The sequence below is a fragment of the Haplochromis burtoni genome, unplaced genomic scaffold, assembly GCF_018398535.1.
Source record: "Haplochromis burtoni strain Fernald_Lab_line unplaced genomic scaffold, NCSU_Asbu1 Contig_410, whole genome shotgun sequence".
Taxonomy (NCBI): domain Eukaryota; kingdom Metazoa; phylum Chordata; class Actinopteri; order Cichliformes; family Cichlidae; genus Haplochromis; species Haplochromis burtoni.
In genome coordinates this window covers 45,274-64,684 of record NW_024582771.1, presented here as the reverse complement: position 1 = coordinate 64,684, position 19,411 = coordinate 45,274, and the positions used below count along the sequence as shown (strand labels likewise).

At 40.2% G+C, this 19,411-nt stretch overlaps 1 protein-coding gene, 1 long non-coding RNA gene and 1 pseudogene across 7 annotated transcripts in view; 2 read left to right on the top strand and 1 right to left on the bottom strand.

Annotated features, from left to right (window-relative positions):
* zmynd11 (zinc finger, MYND-type containing 11) overlaps positions 1-1,737 on the bottom strand; it is a 30,783-nt gene extending 29,046 nt beyond the window's left edge. For 4 of the 6 annotated variants that reach the window (XM_014340874.2, XM_014340877.2, XM_014340880.2 and 1 more), the window contains exon 1: positions 1,466-1,737. The gene's annotated coding sequence lies outside the window, so the exon portion shown is untranslated. Of the gene's footprint in view, positions 1-1,286; positions 1,440-1,465 lie in introns of those variants that run through there. The other 2 variants (XM_014340879.2, XM_014340875.2) reach the window with 2 other exon arrangements.
* Positions 1,738-8,455: 6,718 nt separating this feature from the next.
* The window catches only part of LOC121812029, an 18,349-nt gene continuing 7,393 nt past the window's right edge, over positions 8,456-19,411 (top strand). The window contains exons 1-3 of the long non-coding RNA XR_006052826.1: positions 8,456-8,490; positions 13,813-13,816; positions 16,046-16,048. This is a non-coding gene — a long non-coding RNA (uncharacterized LOC121812029). The remainder of the gene's footprint in view (positions 8,491-13,812; positions 13,817-16,045; positions 16,049-19,411) is intronic.
* Positions 16,411-18,232, top strand: LOC102301644 (annotated as a pseudogene).

Here is a 19,411-nt window from a genome sequence, read left to right as displayed (position 1 = left end):
ACACACACACACACACACACACACACACACACACACACACACACACACACAAAATAAAACAAGGCAGTGTTGGAAAATGGTTAAAATCAAAAAATAATCTGGATTTTACACCTTCATTTGTGTAAAACTCGATTTTAAAACAGTGAAATTTTTTGCAATGTTGACGAGAAAAAACTGTTTATGTTTTATGTGGATTCTGATAGTGAAACACAGAAAGTGTGCAAATATTCTGATGTTCACATTCAAATACAGGGAAACGCAACCCGGCATCACACCATAGCTGAAGGCAAAACAAAATGAGGTGACACTGAGTAATGTGAGCTACCCTATTCTGTGTCAAGCGCAGTCGGTGTGAACGGGTGCCACCTGTGCAATGATGCCCTCGTTTCCTCCGTTCAGCCTGTGCCTCTCCTGAGATCACGCCGCGTGATGACAGGACGGGCGGCTCTGCACGCCGGCGTGCTCACACATCAATTAAGCAAGGTGTGCGACCCAGGAGCCCAATTAGCAGACAGCCAGCCCAGGCTGAGTGGGCTTCGTGGCTCTCGCGGTAAACAAAGACGACACACCACGCTGCTGTTCCCTCACTAGAAAACTGACAGCCCCACCTGACATTACGCCAAGAAGACAATCATACCCACTGGTTAAAACGCCGATTAAATCCACTTGACGGGCTCTAGGTTTAAAGAGGGCAACGCTGTCTAAACATTTTAGCACGACTCTGCCATTTACCGTTAGCCCGCTAATAGCAAGCGGGTCATAATAAAAGCTAGCGGAGGATCCCCGCTAGCTAAAACTAATGCATTACAACACAGTGATTACCATAACCGCACATATAATATTTAATTTAAAGAACACACTTGTCATAACTTGTACCGTCAGCAACAAAGACAGCCGCGGCAGGCCACGGGCACTGCAATTGAAGGAGCTCACTTTAGCCACTAGCAGGCTGGCTAATGTCCAACTCAAAGCTTGTCAGGACAAAAAAAAAAGTCAGCTTTCCCCCCAGTGAACTCAAACCAGCTCGATTACATTGTAGACTAAATGCGAGATAACCTAAATACCAGAAAAGTACATAACAATAATAGGTGATTGTCGGCCATGCGATCGTTATGAGTAGATTTAATCAGCAGAGCTAGTAAACTGTTACGCAGCTAGCGTTAGCTGATGGGCAGCTAAAACATGCCAGCTTTACAGGAAACACTGGTGAGATTCACAATCACGGCAACGGAGTGGGAGCACACACTGTGTTTGGTCGCTACAAACTAGGCTAACTAGTTACCTACTCGTTTATTTTGAAGGGCGCCATGTTCACAGTCCTCCATCATGGGGACAGGAAAAGAAGCCACGGCTAAGCTAACGGCGTTAGCGCATGTAGTTGCTGGCTAGCTAGCCGCAGTGTTGTCACACAGAGCCTGAGCCATTTTCTCCAGGATTCAAAAAAATAAAATAAAATAAAACTCACCTCCGCCTCCGTGTCACAAGCACAAAGCGCTGCAGAAAATCCGTTGAGGATTGGACTCGAGTCAGCTTACATCAGTAATTTTCGAGCTACTGGGGTCTGTTGGTGAAGGTCTGTGTCCAGCTTGGCTGAGAGGTAAACACGGGGCAGACGGAGCCGAGCGGAGCCACAGGGAGAACTCTAGTGGTGGAATCTGAATCACTGCAACCCGCTACACCTGGAGCCAGCAGCCGGGAGATTTCAGGGCATCTCCGTGTCAGATCGATGTGCGTTGGGGAAGCTGACCTTCAAGGCTGCCTGTCAGACACGCTCCCTGAATCTTTAAAAATTATTTTTTTAACAAGATATTAAAAAAACAAGAAGTTTGACAGTATAAAATATAATATTTTTTCCACTTCAATAAATAAATAAATACGTGTTTTTAAAAAAATTGTCAGATTCAAAAATAAATAGCGTGCTGGGGCTTCTCGAAAAATAAACAAACAAAAACACAATAAAAGACGAAAGCTTGGAATTTGTAAGGTGGTAACAATTTAGAGCAAATTCCAAATTCTTTTTTTTTACTTTAATGAATTAATGGCAAACGATTAATTCATTTATCTAATGTCAGGCTTATAAACATTTTTGGTCTGTATAATTACCTGAATTGCATGTTAAAATAAACGTATTATGTTGTTTTTAGTTATTATTATTACTGTGTATTTATTTGTAATTTTCCATTTCAAGATGGATGAAAACAGTTGGGGGAGCTAGAGGATAAGGCAAACTTATGTTCAAACCATCAAACAAATTTTAATATAAGATAAAGATAACACAAGTAGATACCAAATTGAGTTTTTAAATTATTATTTCAATAATTGGGGGTGGGGGGCTATCCACACCTACCTTGCTCTGTGAGGAAAAGTAATTTGACCCCTACCCATGAAATCATAAGAACATGGTTTAACTGTGATTAAGCACATTAAAAAAATTTTAAACAAATGTTTAATATTATATGGATGAATTATTTTACTACTCTGTGAATATGTTATTGGACTTCTTTCTTTCTATATATTGTGATGATCATTGATCTTTAATAATTTGTAAATAATTTTATGTATTTTAGTGTTGTTTTTGTCCAGTTCACACTGGTTTGACGGTTAATGGAAAATATTTCTGAAGGAAATGTTCATGTTTTTAGGAAGGCTGTAATCATTCAAAAATGATGGCAAACCACATCCTTCCAGTATATCTACAGCATAATGTCACAGATGAGATCATCACTGCCAAACTGGTCTGTCTGCAGTGTAGACCTGCTGTCCAATGAAAAACATTGAACACTATGGATAAAAACGGTCCCATGTGAAAATGTAATTTGATCACTGGCCATTCAAAATTTCTTGACATCAGTTTGTGCCCTGAAGCTGAAGTGCACTTGAGCGATGCTGCAGGACGATGATCCGAAACACATCAGCAAGTCTACAAAATAAAAGCTTTGGAGTGTCCTAATCAAAGTTTGGACTTAAATGAGACTGAGATGCTTTGGCATGACCTTTAACATCCTGTCCATGTTTGAAAACCCTCCAGTGTTTCTTAAAAAAAAAAAAGTTGTGGAATTGCGTAATCAAAGTCTGGATTTAAATCAGATTGAGATGCTTGGGTGTGGTTCTTTTTTTGCATGCAGAATAAAGTGAACCAGAGTCAAATTCCTTTTTTGTGCACAAACTTGACCAAATAAAGATGATTTTGATTCTGACTCAAGAGATTCTGCAATAAGGAGTCAGCCAAAATTGCTCCATGACAATGCAAAAGACTCATCGTTAGTAACAATAAATTCTTGATTGGTGTTGATGTCTGGTACGGGAGGCCCAACCAGTTATTAGGTTTCAGGGATAATTATGTTTTGATGTTGAAAAACAGAAAGTGTGAGAGTGAGTGCAAAGGTTTGAATACACAAGTCAGTTTGTAAGTTCACGAGCTCTCAACAACACTGATTATTTCTTTTATTTAAGCTTCATTTGTTTTAGAACAATGTAAAAGCTGACAACAAAAACAACAAATGGCAGAGATGAGATTATTTTGACTTCTTAAACGTAACAAGCAGATTTTCTGTTTGTTGTTAGCTTTTCAAAAGTAATGATAAAAGTTCACCTCCACTTTAAAGACTGCAGGTGCAAATAGTTTAACGGTTAATGGAAAATATTTCTGAAGGAAATGTTCATGTTTTTAGGAAGGCTGTAATCGTTCAAAAATGATGCACCACATCCTTCCAGTATATCTACAGCATAATGTCACAGAGAGATACCATCTCTGCAAACTGGTCTGTCTGCAGTGTAGACCTGCTGTCCAATGAAAAACATTGAACACTATGGATAAAAACGGTCCCATGTGAAAATGTAATTTGATCACTGGCCATTCAAAATTTCTTGACATCAGTTTGTGCCCTGAAGCTGAAGTGCACTTGAGCGATGCAGCAGGACAATTATCCGAAACACATCAGCAAGTCTACCTCTGAACAGTTAAAAACAATTAAAACGACAATAAAATGAAAGTTTTGGTGTGTCCTAGTCAAAGTTTGGACCTGAATCAGATCATCATGTACCCAAACATGCCATTCATTTTTGAAAAGCCTCCCTTGTTTCTATGATTACATAACTCTGGAAAGTGTGGTGGGCCAAAATTCTCTCAAGATGACGGGAAAGAGTCATCGCCAGTTATTGTAAATGCTTGATTGCAGTTGTAACTGCCAAGGGTGGATCAACCAGTTAGTACGTTTCATTGGGAGCCAAGTATGTTTGGGTGCTGACATGTGGAGAAAGTGTGAGAGTGAGTACAAAGGTTTGCATCATAGGTGTGTTTGTAAGAGATTGAAAAGTGATTACTTCTGTTACTCGTGCTTTATTTGTTTTAGTACAATAAAAGAAACAAAAAAGACAACTATTATGAGAGATTAGATTATTTTCACTGGGTACATGTAGCATGCAGATGTGCTGTTTGTTGCTTAGGCTTTCAGGAGCAGTGATAACAAAAGGTTCACCTCTCCTTGAAACTTTACAGGTAATGGAAAGTTTTCTAAGGAAATCTGTATAAATTGCAACGATGACCCCCAACCACCATCATCCAAGAACGTGACAGCTTCAGTGTGAATGACCACAGCAGACCCGATGGCATTAAAGGGAGTTTTTCCTTCCCACTGTCGCCAAAGTGCTTGCTCATAGGGGTTCATATGATTGTTGGGTTTTTCTCTGTATCTATGAAGCGCCTTGAGGCGACTTTTGTTGTGATTTGGTGCTATATAAATTAAATTGAATTAAATTGAATGAACATGCTTTTCAGCATACTTTATTAAGTATGGGAGGATGCTTCAAAAATGGGATGAGGAGTGGAGAGCAAGCTCACTGACACCAAAGACCCGGGACCCAGCAGAGCCTTGGTTGGTTTGTGGAGACTGAGGGGGTGGTTGTGCCTGTAGAGTTCCTTAAACACTTTAAGGTGTAGGACTGTCACATCAGCACGCATATCAATTTTAAATGACACGTTCTTGTTATTTATGCTTAAGGCAACATTCCACGGTTCATCCTCACACTTAATGCTACCAAGGAACAAACCGTGTTCGTCCTCTTCGACCTCATGCACAGTTTTGGGTGCCCTGCATATGCGCCTGTAATGTCCTTTTTCCCCACATGCATGGCATTTTACTTCTTGTGCTGGACAATCTTGCTTTGAATGGGATGGAGCGCCACCACATTTATGACACGTTGACCCTTTTTTGCTGTCTTCTCGGAACCCACGTGTTTTAGCTTGACGACTATCAGTCTGGAGAGGTTTTGGTTCTAAGAGGCTTACGACTGATTTTATGCACTCTATCTACGGACTGAGCATCGCTAGCCTCAGCTCTAGAGTCACCTTGTTGTCGCTTTACCTCTTCACTTTGCCTCACCATGGTGATTGCCTTCTGCAGGGTCAAATCTGGGTCAAGCCGCGTGCGTTCTGACAGCCGTTTGTCCGTGAGACCGACAACGAGCCTGTCACGTATCAGTTCATCATGTAGCATCATCTGCTAGTGCATACAGTGCAGTCACAGAAGCATCCACCGTCTCATTTTCTCCCTGTCGGCGCATGTTGAATTTGGCATGTTCGTGGATCACATTCTTCTTCACAATGAAAAAAGCCTGGAATCCATCACGTACCCCCACATACGTTGCTCAGCTGTTAAACTCAGACCGCGAAGCACATCGTCCGCCTCATCTCCCATGCAGTAACTTAAAGTGTTGACTTGGTTCTCCTCTTAAGTCACGTTCAAATTACTGGCGAGACAGAACCTCTCAAACTTCCGTATCCATTTGGACCACACCTGCGGCTTTGAAAAGTCGGATGCTGGATGTCACACTCGGCCCTGCCTGCGCTCTCTGTGCAGTTTCATCTGCCATATTCTCCCTCTCGTTTTCAGTGAGCTCCGCAAAATACCGGTTCGTTCAGTCGAGGTTATATGGATCAGTACAGGACTTCTGAGACCATGTAATGTTATTGATTATATGCGGGTCCACTGTGTGATTCATAAACAACTCTTCATTTTTCCGTTCTTACTCTGATCCACATAACATCCCATTATTGTTCAAACCCACGGGTCTCGCCCTCTAGCTGCCTAACTACACTGACTGACTCTAACATCTATGCGATTACACCACAAAGCTGAAGTGCACTTGAGCGATGCTGCAGGACAATGATCCGAAACACATCGACAAGTCTACAAAATAAAAGCTTTGGAGTGTCCTAATCAAAGTTTGGACTTAAATGAGACTGAGATGCTTTCGCATGACCTTTAACATCCTGTCCATGTTTGAAAACCCTCCAGTGTTTCTTAAAAAAAAAAAATTGAGTTCCAAGAGAATTGAGTGATGGTCTCTATCAAGTTACTGTTGCGTGCTGTGTTGTCAGAATAATCGGCGTAGCGGGCGTCTGAACGGTCTGGTGCCGGTGCTGGGAATGTGTAGGTGCGTAGGTTTTCCGCAGTCGGGTTGGGCTACCTCAATCTGGTATTCGTCTGCCTCTGCCGGGTGTCGGTGCTGATGTGTGTAGAGAGGTAAGATAGTATTTGTATTGTCTAATGTGTGTGTGGGTGTCTTTTGTGTGCATTGCCGTTGCGGGTCGGTGAGATATGTAGGCTGGTAAAGGTTTATTGTCATGTCGGGATCGGGTGATAACATGGACGAGTGAAATCTTTTCCCGCGCAGTAGCTGTTTTAGATTAGCAGGGTGTGATTGGAGAGTTGTATGAATTGGTCGGATTCGCATGAGTTGTATGCACTTGTTGACGTTTGTATGTGAGTGAGTGGTGATGAAGGCGAGTCAGGTATATTTTATATTTTGCAAGTTCTGGCTGTTGATGGCTGCAATATAGGACAGTTGCGTCAAGGGTTGTGTTTTGAAGTGACAGCCAAGTTTAGAAAGCTGTTTACGGCTTACAAGAATCTGGATAGAAAGTTATACAAGATGAGACATTTAAGGCAAAAAGAAGAGTGCGGATGGTCTTTATGTGGTTTCTAGTGTGAGCATAAAGAGAGTTTCTGGTGGTTCTTGTGGTGTCATAGTTGATGACGTGCGTATATATATTGCTCGGGTGGCTGTACTAGTTAAGGTGGCGACATTGTTGTCGCACTTGGCTGTCGCTTAAATATAGAAACCAGGCAGCAATTGGGTTTAGTGGTTATTAGTTGTTACAAGGAACGATTCTTTTTGAGTTTTAAGGGTAATGATTGTATATTTATATTGATTTTTAATAATGACAAAATTAAAAAAAGGCATGGGAGACATTTTTTTTTTTGTGTATCGAAAAAATATTCGAAATTTGACCGTGACACAAAAGTGTCGGAATCCGGAACCGGTGAATTGTTGTTGTTTGTATCCGTTGCTAGCCCGCTGGAAGTGATTATTGTAGTGATATTATACGTTTAGGTATTTATTTAGTACGATATTGTATGTGGTATAGTATATTGTTAGTATTAGTGTTATTAGTGTATTTAGTGGTATTTGGATGTATTGTATTTTATGTGGTATTGGTTATTTCTTGTGTTTTAGGAGTGAAGTGAGCAGTTGGTCGGTGAATTATTTATATGAACATATACTCATTTTGAATTTCATGCCAGAACAGTTTTAAGTTTTCTTTTAAATAGAATCTTTTAGAATTTGCTCTTTAAACTGAGGACAGTATTTGTGTCCACAGAATATTTCCTCAGGTGGTTTTATCAAGTCAGTTACATAACACCTCAGTACCTGGTGTTTAGTTGTTTTTGTATGTTTGAGTCAGAGGTTTTTGATTGGGTGCCAGGTCTACACTGCAGACAGACCAGCTTGAGGTGGTTATCTTTTTCTGTGACGTTATGCTGTAGATATACTGGAAGGATGTGGTGCAGCATTCTTTGAACGATTACAGCCTTCCTAAAAACATGAACATTTCCTTCAGAAATATTTTCCATTAACCGTTAAACTATTTGCACCTGCAGTCTTTAAAGTGGAGGTGAACTTTTATCATTACTTTTGAAAAGCTAACAACAAACAGAAAATCTGCTTGTTACGTTTAAGAAGTCAAAATAATCTCATCTCTGCCATTTGTTGTTTTTGTTGTCAGCTTTTACATTGTTCTAAAACAAATGAAGCTTAAATAAAAGAAATAATCAGTGTTGTTGAGAGCTCGTGAACTTACAAACTGACTTGTGTATTCAAACCTTTGCACTCACTCTCACACTTTCTGTTTTTCAACATCAAAACATAATTATCCCTGAAACCTAATAACTGGTTGGGCCTCCCGTACCAGACATCAACGCCAGTCAAGAATTTATTGTTACTAACGATGAGTCTTTTGCATTGTCATGAAGCAATTTTGGCTGACTCCTTATTGCAGAACATGACAAACATCTCCAAGAATTTATTGTTACTAACGTTGATGAGTCTTTTGCATTGTCATTGTGAAGCAATTTTGGCTGACTCCTTATTGCTGAGAGAGGAATGGACAAACATCTCACTGACAGTCACTGAAGTGGATGTTTTACTGTCAGATCCAGCAGAGCCAAAGACCAGAGCTGGATTCTTAAAATATTCACGTGAAATCACACTGGATCCAAACACAGCAAACAAACAGCTGTTATTATCAGAGGGGAACAGAAAAGCAACATTAATGAATCAACAACAGTCTTATTCTGATCATCCAGACAGATTCACTTGGTGTTCTCAGGTCCTGAGTAGAGAGAGTCTGACTGGACGTTGTTACTGGGAGGTGGAGTGGAGAGGGGGAGGAGTTCGAGTAGCAGTCGCATACAGTTACGAAGAATTTCACGATGGTTGAGAGGACAGGAGGCGGAGATTGTGTATGCCAAGATCTTATATTTTTCATTTGTTTGTTGATAGCATTGATGCAACTATTCAAACTGTCTCGTGTCTTCAGGTCCGTTTCGTGTCCTCTCAGTATGTGTTGGTATGTGTTTGTGTATCCGTTGGACTTGCACAAGGAGCGAGGTGAGTGTTTTGTTCGTTGCTATCAGCTATCGTCTGATGTAATAATGAGGTTGAAGTGCACTTGTGCTCGGCTTTCATGGGTTCCAGTACCTTTACATTCAGGTGTTTGTTCAGGCTTCAGTTCTATTGTTTTTCTGGATCTTTGGCCTGAGATGGTGGATTGCAGGAAACTTTTGCGAAAATGGCAGGGATAGATTCTTGATTTATCATCTTCATAGTTATTATGGTCGTTTTGTTTTTTGTTTTTGTTTTTATTACAAGTCTTTTTATCAGTAGGATTGAACAGTGTTTCTAGGTGTAACATTTGCGTATTTGTTTATTAGTTGATCTCTTCATATTTATTATGAAATGAAAATGTAAAGCTTCTCTGTGCTCTTTAAATCATAGGGGAGTCCTCAGAATCCCCGCGTGGTTGTTGCCTCTATGACCGGTTACCGTTCTGGTTGTTTTGTGTGTTTTGTGTGTTTGTGTGAGTGTTTGTTGGTCGTGTTCTGCGTTTGAGTCGTTTTGGTAGCCGTTTTTTGGGTTGTGTGTTTTGTTCTGTTTTTGTGTGGTCTGATTGGTGCCGCCGAGAGTTGAGGCCAATGTGTGAAATTGTATATGTTTTTCAGGGTGGTTGTATCTAGTGGTTCTTAGCGTTATTTTTGTTTATCGTGTCTTTTGATGTGTGTTTTGTTTACGGGTGTTGTGGTTTGTTGGGTGTTTCCTGTGGGTGTCTTGCTGTTCGCACGTGTTGTTTATGAGGATTATATTATCTGTCGTTTGTTTTGTTGTGTCGGTATCCGGTGTGTTGTTTGTGTTGTTTTCTTTTGGGTTTTTTGTTTTGGTGCTTTTGTTTTGTTTGGTTTTTTTGTTTTGCGCGTTGTTGTTTGGACTTGTGTGTGTTTTGGCTGGGTTTTGGTTTAGGTGTTTTTTGGCTGTTTGTTTGGTCTTTGGGGTTTTTGGTTGTTTCGGTTTCGGTGGCGTGGTGTTGGTGGCGGGTTGGGGTGGTCTGTGTTCGTGTGGTGTGGGGGTTGCTGTTTGGTTTTGTTGGTGTTGTTTTAATGTTTGTGGGGGTTGTTGGGAGGGTTTGGCGGTGCTGGGTTGGGATGTATTGAGTTTGTTCTATTTGTGTTTGTATGTTTTTGATGTCCGCTTTGGGATTCACCGTAAATGGTCGGGTTTCCTATGAAAATATTGTCGGGCATAAACTGGTCCGTGGTGCAAAAAAGGTTGGGGACCGCTGATTTAGACTGTATACATTTTAGTGGTATTTTGTATGTTGTTTGTCTCTCTTCTCTTCCTCAGGTGCTATAAAGTTATATTCACCTTTATTGTACTTTTGCGCTCTCAACTATATATTGTTGCGTTGTTTTGCATGAATTCGGAAGAATGATATATTATTGACATTTGCATCTAGTAATTTTGGCAGTTACGAAAATATTTTGTTCTGTGTTTTTGTGAATGACATTGTCTATTGTGATGCGGTGTGCTGACGGTGGTAGCTAGACTGTGGTTGCTAGCAGGTCAGATAGAAGGTCCCGGGTATTTGTTTTTTTTTTTTTGTGTAGTTTGGTTGGGGTTTTGTTGTGTTGGTTTTGGTTTTTTGTGTTTGTCAATTGTTCCATCAGTGTTTTTTTGCGCTGGCGGTTCTTTTGCGGTGTGTGGTCGCGGTCTGGTATTTGTAGGTTTCCTTGTGGTCCCTTGTTTGTAGATGCTTGATTGGTAACAATTTGGTGGATTATTAAAAGGTATTTGTGATTCGTATTTAAGACATCTTAAACATTTGAATGCCGAGTTGTTGTTGTTATGCAGGCTCCGAGACAGTCGGTCATGTCAGGGAGATAGTGTTCAGAAAGGGACAATGTGGAGATGAAAACTTGTGTAAGTGTGATGATGTGTTTTGTTAGAGCATTTGATTTTAATACACCAGATATGAGGTTGCTGTCCTTGGATGGTGTGGTTGAGTGCTCTAGATATATAAAGGAACTTGTGGTGTGTTCAATTAGTGTAAGCTCGTTGGGTGTGGGTTTCTGGTGATTGTTGTTTTCGGGTTGTTTGTGTTGTGGTTTGTGTGGTGTTGGTGCTCATTGTGGTTTTGCGTCGGGCTGTTGGGGCCTGTCAGATAGTGTATGGTGTGTCCCAATTATTTGATTAATCGAATCTCTTAATTAATAGTCGTGGGAACGTGTTAGATCGATGTTTGCGATTAAAACTTAATTTAATATCTTGGGAACTGTAAACAATATTAGTGGGTAATTAAAAATCTAAACCTGTGGATTCATGTTAGACGTGTGCTAAGGCAATTTAAGCCAGCCTGTGTTAACTTTGTGGTGTAACACTGGTTAGGTTCCAGATTAAGCAGTCAACAGATATAAAATCACCAGTGCGAAGTCTAGGCCCACTCGTAACCATAACCACTCGTGGTTTGTATAAGATTCGTATCTTGGCCAATGGAAATATCGTCACTGAATAAAATGAGTGATAAATAACACAGAACCTAATGTCTTTGACTCCAGTACTCTGTCTTTGCAGCACAGTCCTCAGTACTTCTGTTGTAACAGTTTGTGCCACGACAGACTTCCAGTGCTGAGTTTACTGATCTTATCGCACACACGCCTTCAAAATGATGTTGCTCAAACTTATCTGTTGTTTAGCCAGCTGCTCCTACAGAGTAGATCACATTTCCTTGAATTTTCTGCTAGATTGTTTCTCTCCTCCTTTAAAATGTGCCTCACAATCTAACAGTAGCTCTGAATGTTGTCACTTTGTGCCAGGAAACATCTTGGCATTGACTTTCAGTCCAGGATTTGAAATGTGTACTGGCTAGAGGTCAACCATGTAAAGACAGACAGTGCACAGGAGTGATTTGTAACAGGAGGACAATAGCAAGAGTGAAAGGGAGGGTTTACACAGTGGTAGTGAGACTTAGAGGTGGCAAAGCTGAAGACCAGGATAGACGAGGTTAGAGATGGAGGAAATAAAGGAGTAAAAGACCAAAGATAAGATTAATGGATGCAGTGAAGGAAAACATCCAGCGGGTTGGTGTGACAGAGGAAGATAACTGGGAGAGATGGAGGAAAATGATCTGCAGCCCCTGAAGGGAGCGGCCGAAAGAAGACGACGACTGACATTCCACAGAAAGTTGCTCATTTCAGCTCCTTTCTGTTGTTGTCTTTCAGTCAGGAAGAGCGACCTAGTTTTGCAGAGTTATGTCCACTATGTCCGCTTACATAAAGCCATGTCATTGTGTTGGATTCCAGCAATTCTTGTTCCAAAGAAAACAACCTGAATCCCTGTGAGAGCAGCTGTAAAGCACCTCTACAAGACAACTTTTTAAATGGTTATGGTCAGTTATTATTCATTATTACTGTATTTTATTGAATGACAGTACCAATAAGATGGTCGATTTTACGCTAGAGGCCCAATGAGACAGGGTGTCATTAATTGTGGAGCAACTGCAGCTGTAGTAACAGGATCAGTACTGAGCAGAATGGAAGAATATTTAGGCTTTATCTGTTTTATCTGTGACAAGCTGTTCTCATCTTTATCCCTGCCATCTCTGCTTTACCGTCAGCAACTTGGATATCAAATTCAAACCAGTCTGACGGGTCAGTGTGGGCTCGCATGAGCTGGGAGAGAACGCAGCAGTGGGTAGGAGTCAGTTGCTGCAACTTTAATGCAAGTCGCCTGACATTCAGTTTACTTGTTTAGTCCAAATTAAATGTTGCTCCTGTATTCTGTCCTGCTGGGCGTGAAGAGGAAAAGATGACAGAGATTTTTCAACCTTTCCTTTCAAATATAACATCTAATTCTGAGACAGAGGTATGAAGGGAATCTGCTGGAATGGGCAGCAGGTCTTTGCTGCAGTTTAATTACCACCTCTATAAGTCTCAGCATGTTTTCATGAAGTTGTTTTCCCCTTGTTGGCTTTAACCTCAAAGAATAGTTTTGTCAATGTCATCTAAGAAGCACCCTGATAACTGTAATTCTGGTAACTTGAATAAACTTGAAAGAACTTGAAAAACACTTTTTACTGGACAGATGGGATCATCCCAGCACACTCTCTACTCTCAGAGTGAGATGGTTCTTGTTGGATACCACACATCATAGTCCTCCAGGTAAGATGGTTGTCAGTCTCTTTAGGCCTAGCTTCCCGCTCCACTGATGTTTCTGAAAAATCCAGGACATCAGTAAATGTGGCGACGAGTAAATGAGGTTCAAGTAATTGTAGACACCATTGCCACCTGGTAAACGATGACAAGAAGTCTTTAGCTCCCCCTTAAAATTGTTATTTACATTCTGGCTGAGTGTGCTCCGCAACAAAAGATAAGACAGAAAACAGACACGTGCTCTGCAACATCAGTTTCACAAACGGCTGCTCTGTTTTCCATTAGTCACTAGGGGGCAGCAGTGGACCACTACAGAATAAACTTTAATCCAAACTAATGCTATAATAATAAACTGCAACAGTCTACTCTGTTATTTTAACACAGATATATTTTTATTTTATATATATTTTATTTTATATATATATACATACATATTTGCACGATTAAGCCTACATTTGAATGCTGTTTTTAATATTAATTATTTAGTTGCTCTCAAATCTGAGCTGCAGCTGAAGGAATAAAAACTAAAACCATCTGTCAAACATTAATATAATACTCAGTTATAGTCCATCAGTTTATCTTTGTCCTGATGATACAGTTGTGATATTGGCAAGTTTATTAAATTACACGATCTGCATTTTTGAGTAGATTAGTACTGACCTCGCTTAAAGTATTCATACAGTGCTTTTAATATTAAACCTTCAGCCCTCCTGCAGCCAGTATACTTCCATCCATAGTTGTGACTGGTCGGATGCTGCCGTGTGACCAGGCCAGTTGCTAGATTGGGAGAACTGAGTTGACAACCAGCTTTGTGTAACCTTTAATAAGGGTAAAGTAAATTCAGATGATAGAAAGCTACTCTAGATATTTGTTTAACTTGCTTCATAGTCTAAGGCGCGTATTTACCTGGATTATTTTCTCACATCTTAAATTTTGTGTTTATTTTCAAGCTTTTTTTTCGTTCTTTGAGCTTGCCTGCCCCTCGTTCGTTTTTCAGTGCAGTATTCCCACATCTGTCCTGTTATCTAATCCAACTCTAGTATATAGAGCTTCTTGTTGTCAAGATGTCTGTTCTGTTATCATGTTAGAGCTTCTTTAATCGTAAAGTTTGCTTTACTATTTGCAGTTGATTTGGATTCCCTCCTTTTTTCATTTTAAATCACACAGTTTACGAATTATGCTCTGATTCCTCACAAACCCAGTCTGACAAGCATGTAAATATGAGTCTAGCAAGCTTGTTGAATTTTGAACCTAATATGCTGCATACATTTTATCAAGAGGTACACAAATTTTAACAGCAAAAGTCACTAATAAATGCCAGAACAGATTTTAACAAAGAAGCCAAGAAGAATAACATCTGTAATTTAAAGGTAATCCTAACTACAGAGAAACCACTCGGCACTGGGGGGAAAAAAACCTTTAACGAGGGCCCCTGACAATAAGCCACTACGGTCCACTCTCCATCATAAACTGGCACACACTGATCCTCGAGGAGTTGCAGCCCTTCACCAAATAGCCAGTCGATCTGTCATTCGAATATAATGATAATAAGTTAACAGCGGGAACATTAAGACAAATATCTTAAGACAATACTCCAATTCTGCAAATGTTTAAAACCAACAGATACTACATTTGGCACATTCCCTTTCACCAACCTTACCATAAAAAGATGTCATAAAGACTCAGACTGGTTTTGCAGTTCCTGGGCCTTTGCCAACTGGAGGCCAGGTGTAGCCGGGAGGAGAGGTGAGAAACAAATTAGATGCAACTCTTTCCACGATTTAAAAAAATAATCTGGTGGCAATATACACAGCGGTTAGATTAAAGACACTGCAGCATACATATTAAACAAATATGTAAGACTGCTTTCTTCCATTTGCGCAACATCTCTAAAATTAGAAATATCCTGTCTCAGAGTGACGCTGAAAAACTAGTTCATGCATTTATTACTTCCAGGCTGGACTGACTGTAATTCATTATTATCAGGATGTCCAAAAAACTCACTGAAAAGCCTTCAGCTAATCCAAAATGCTGCAGCAAGAGTCCTGACAGGGACTAGAAAGAGAGAGCATATTTCTCCTGTTTTGGCTTCCCTTCATTGGCTTCCTGTTAAATCCAGAATTGAATTCAAAATCCTGCTCCTCACATACAAGGTCTTAAATAATCAGGCCCCATCTTATCTTAATGACCTTGTAGTACCATATCACCCTATTAGAGCACTTCGCTCTCGCTCTGCAGGCCTACTTGTTGTTCCTAGAGTATTTAAAAGTAGAATGGGAGGCAGAGCCTTCAGTTTTCAGGCCCCTCTTCTGTGGAACCAGCTTCCAGTTTGGATTCAGGAGACAGACACTATCTCTACTTTTCAAGATTAGGCTTAACTTTCCTTTTTGCTAAAGCATATAGTTAGGGCTGGACCAGGTGACCCTGAATCCTCCCTTAGTTATGCTGCAATAGACGTAGGCTGCCGGGGGATTCCCATGATGCATTGAGTTTTCCTTTCCAGTCACCTTTCTCACTCACTATGTGTTAACAGACCTCTCTGCATTGAATCATATCTGTTATTAACCTCTGTCTCTCTTCCACAGCATGTCTTTATCCTGTCTTCCTTCTCTCACCCCAACCGGTCGCAGCAGATGGCCCCGCCCCTCCCTGAGCCTGGTTCTGCCGGAGGTTTCTTCCTGTTAAAAGGGAGTTTTTCCTTCCCACTGTCGCCAAAGTGCTTGCTCATAGGGGGTCATATGATTGTTGGGTTTTTCTCTGTATCTACTGTACAATATAAAGCACCTTGAGGTGACTTTTGTTGTGATTTGGCGCTGTATAAATTAAATTAATTGAATTGAATTGATCTTCGAGTGACACTCAATGTGTCCATGACCCCAGCAAACAAGAAGGGCCAGATGCAAACTTGGATGGTAGATTTCTGTTGTGTTCTTGGTCTTTACTTATCTGTTTGTTTGTGATATAAAAAATAATGTTTTGTGTCCCAAATATTGGCAGCACAGCAAGTATTTTGTTAACATTGCTGACTTACGATAGGTGTGCCCTTTACTAAAGCACATTATTAACGTGGAAATATAACATAATTAATGCATCATAACATGTACGTCATTAAAGCACGTAATTATGTTAAACTTCTGTTTGTTGTAAATGAAGACATGTCGAGCATCTTGAACAACTGCATCTAAAAAATTTTTTAAAAAACCCAACCCTGATGATACTTCCCTCTTCCACGCGCGGTACATATTTCCTCATTCCTTCACGTTCACGCTTCTTTAAATTTGTGAGTGGGTGTAACCAGCTTGTCTGTCTGCAAGCTCAGACAAACTTTTCTATTATTGCAGACAGAGACACATGTTGGCTGTGCATGAAACTGAGAGCTGAAATGGCAGAGCTAGAATTTCAGAACGACCACATAAAATTCTGCTGTTCGATCTGTTGGATCTACTGAAGGATCCACACTATTCCCTGTGGACACACTACTGCATGAACTGTATAAAGCCCACTGGGATGAGAGAGAAAAAGAAGCTCACAGCTGCCCTCAGTGCAGACAGACTTTCACAGCGAGGCCTGTCCTGATGAAAAACACCATGTTAGCAGATTTAGTGGAGGAGCTGAAGAAGACTGGACTCCAAGCTGCTCCTGCTGATCACTGCTATGCTGGACCTGAAGATGTGGCCTGTGATGTCTGCACTGGAAGAAAAATGAAAGCCTTCAAGTCCTGTTTATTCTGTCTGGCATCTTACTGTGAGAAACACCTTCAGCCTCATTATGATGTGGCTCCATAAAGAAACACAAGCTGGTGGAGCCCTCCAAGAAGCTCCAGGAGAAATCTGCTCTCGTCATGATGAGGTGATGAAGATGTTCTGCCGTACTGATCAGCAGAGTATCTGTTATCTCTGCTCTGTGGATGAACATAAAGGCCACGACACAGTCTCAGCTGCAGCAGAAAGGACTGAGAGGCAGAGAGAGCTGGAGGTGAGTCGACAAAACATCCAGCAGAGAATCCAGGACAGAGAGAAAGATGTGAAGCTGCTTCAACAGGAGGTGGAGGCCATCAATCAGTCTGCTGATCAAACAGTGGAGCACAGTGAGAAGATCTTCACTGAGCTGATCCATCTCATCCAGAAAAGAAGCTCTGATGTGAAGCAGCAGATCAGATCCCAGCAGGAAACTGAAGTGAGTCGAGTCAAAGAGCTTGAGGAGAAGCTGGAGCAGGAGATCACTGAGCTGAAGAGGAAAGATGCTGAGCTGAAGCAGCTCTCACACACAGAGGATCACATCCAGTTTCTACACAACTACCCCTCACTGTCAGCACTCAGTGAGTCTACAGACTCATCCAGCATCAATATCCGTCCTCTGAGCTACTTTGAGGATGTGACAGCAGCTGTGTCAGAGGTCAGAGATAAACTACAGGACATTCTGAGAGAGGAATGGACAAACATCTCACTGACAGTCACTGAAGTGGATGTTTTACTGTCAGATCCAGCAGAGCCAAAGACCAGAGCTGGATTCTTAAAATATTCATGTGAAATCACACTGGATCCAAACACAGCAAACAAACAGCTGTTATTATCAGAGGGGAACAGAAAAGCAACATTAATGAATCAACAACAGTCTTATTCTGATCATCCAGACAGATTCACTATAATGTGGTCAGGTCCTGAGTAGAGAGAGTCTGACTGGACGTTGTTACTGGGAGGTGGAGTGGAGAGGGAAGGAGTTATGTAGCAGTCGCATACAAGATATCAGCAGAACAGGGAGTGGGAATGAATGTAATTTGGACGTAATGACAAATCTTGGTCATTAGATTGTACAACAACAGTTATACATTTTGGTACAACAACATCCAAACTCTGTCTCAGGTCCTCGTTCCTCCAGAGTAGGAGTGTACCTGGATCACAGAGCAGGTATTTTGTCCTTCTACAGCGTCTCTGAAACCATGACTCTCCTCCACAGAGTCCAGACCACATTCACTCAGCCGCTCTATGCTGGACTTTGGTTTATGCTTTGGAAACACTGCTAAGTTTACTAAACTGAAACAGACATGTTTTTAAAGTTGTACATGAGTTGGCTCACATCTGTATATTATTAATTATTTTGTATCTGTAAATGATCACAATCAGTGTTGTAGCAGTTCTGCACTGTACTAGATAACGTTTATCTACAAGTTGTTCTAAAGGTCTGTTGAATATTTGTATGTATTCAAGTGGTATTTGTTTTTATTTAGTTACTGTTTTTTTGTTTTTTGTTTTCCAATTCATCGGCTGGGACAGAGACAATACAGACCCTATATATATATATATATATATATATATATATATATATATATATATATATATATATATATATATATATATATATATATATTTTTTTTTTTTATTTTTATTTATTTATTTTTTTTAAGAAATGAATTATTTATATGAACATATACTCATTTTGAATTTCATGCCAGAACAGTTTTAAGTTTTCTTTTAAATAGAATCTTTTAGAATTTGCTCTTTAAACTGAGGACAGTATTTGTGTCCACAGAATATTTCCTCAGGTGGTTTTATCAAGTCAGTTACATAACACCTCAGTACCTGGTGTTTAGTTGTTTTTGTATGTTTGAGTCAGAGGTTTTTGATTGGGTGCCAGGTCTACACTGCAGACAGACCAGCTTGAGGTGGTTATCTTTTTCTGTGACGTTATGCTGTAGATATACTGGAAGGATGTGGTGCAGCATTTTTGAACGATTACAGCCTTCCTAAAAACATGAACATTTCCTTCAGAAATATTTTCCATTAACCGTTAAACTATTTGCACCTGCAGTCTTTAAAGTGGAGGTGAACTTTTATCATTACTTTTGAAAAGCTAACAACAAACAGAAAATCTGCTTGTTACGTTTAAGAAGTCAAAATAATCTCATCTCTGCCATTTGTTGTTTTTGTTGTCAGCTTTTACATTGTTCTAAAACAAATGAAGCTTAAATAAAAGAAATAATCAGTGTTGTTGAGAGCTCGTGAACTTACAAACTGACTTGTGTATTCAAACCTTTGCACTCACTCTCACACTTTCTGTTTTTCAACATCAAAACATAATTATCCCTGAAACCTAATAACTGGTTGGGTCTCCCGTACCAGACATCAACGCCAGTCAAGAATTTATTGTTACTAACGATGAGTCTTTTGCATTGTCATGGAGCAATTTTGGCTGACTCCTTATTGCAGAATATCTTGAGTCAGAATCAAAATCATCTTTATTTGGTCAAGTTTGTGCACAAAAAAGGAATTTGACTCTGGTTCACTTTATTCTGCATGCAAAAAAAGAACCACACCCAAGCATCTCAATCTGATTTAAATCCAGACTTTGATTACGCAATTCCACAACTT